This window comes from Seriola lalandi, unplaced genomic scaffold (genome assembly GCF_002814215.2).
Source record: "Seriola lalandi dorsalis isolate HSWRI2012SDOR001 ecotype SW California unplaced genomic scaffold, Sedor1 jcf7180002054748, whole genome shotgun sequence".
NCBI lineage: Eukaryota > Metazoa > Chordata > Actinopteri > Carangiformes > Carangidae > Seriola > Seriola lalandi.
Window position 1 is genome coordinate 5477042 of NW_019525301.1, and position 994 is coordinate 5478035.

The window sequence follows — 994 nt, forward strand, 5'->3', positions numbered from 1 at the left end:
CTTCACACTGCTGCCCTCTGCTGCTTCAGTTCATTCTTCTCTTCTTCACTTGTATATTTCTTGCAGTTTTATATTGTTTTTTCTTCTGTTCCTGTTTCTGGCTGTTGTAAACATTTTAATCTAAATCACACTGAGTTCACTTTTAATGAAATGTGCTGTTTAAACTGAATCATGTCTTCCTCTGCTGCTGCTGTCGCTGTAACGAATAAAACTTGTACTCTGCTGCCCTCTGGTGGCTGCAGCGACACACTGCTCCACATCAGGTGTACTGTAATACCATGTAGTAGCAGTGATGAAGAAACAGTATTTACTCAAGAAAAAGTCTCAACAACACAAAGTAAAAATACTCCACCACAAGTGAAATCTTGTTTTGGAAGTCTACCTCAGTAAAAGTAAATAAGTTTTCTGAGCTAAATGCACTTAAAGTGTCAAAATAAAAGTTTTTGTGACTGATGGAAACCACACCACAAACCACTGAGCAGCTGATCCAGACTACAAGGACCATACGGATTCACTGGCTGTCCAGATCTCCATCCAGACTAACACACCTGAAGACACATATACCCTGACCAGGTGAAAACGTAGATAAAGTGATGTATTGTAAAAGTGGTAGTGTGGATGAAGCCATAGCCTCCACAGGATTAAAACAGAGAGACACAAACACGATGATGGAAAAAAGAAAATAAATTCATGTCAGCTATGTGAAACATGCAGTGCTCAGGTGTGGACTGATCCTGTCATCTTCCTCCTTTTGGTCATCCCTGAAAACCAAAGCCTGAAGACACAGAAGCAACTTGTAGAAAAATACTTCAACAACAAGATGCAGCAACATTGCAACTTGCAGGTGTGGTTGGTGTCAGAGCTCACCTGGTGGATCGTGTCATCGTGTCATCATGGTCTGCACAGCATGAAGAAAAGATGGCACAAACACAGAGTGAAAACCAGAACTATGTCTGTTGAGCCCAGTGTGAATTATAACTGACCACAAACAGCT

At 41.0% G+C, this 994-nt stretch overlaps 1 protein-coding gene across 6 annotated transcripts in view; it reads left to right on the top strand.

The window, feature by feature from the left end:
• Window positions 1-994, top strand: part of nfasca (neurofascin homolog (chicken) a) — a 104737-nt gene that overhangs the window by 53571 nt on the left and 50172 nt on the right. The window lies entirely within an intron of this gene.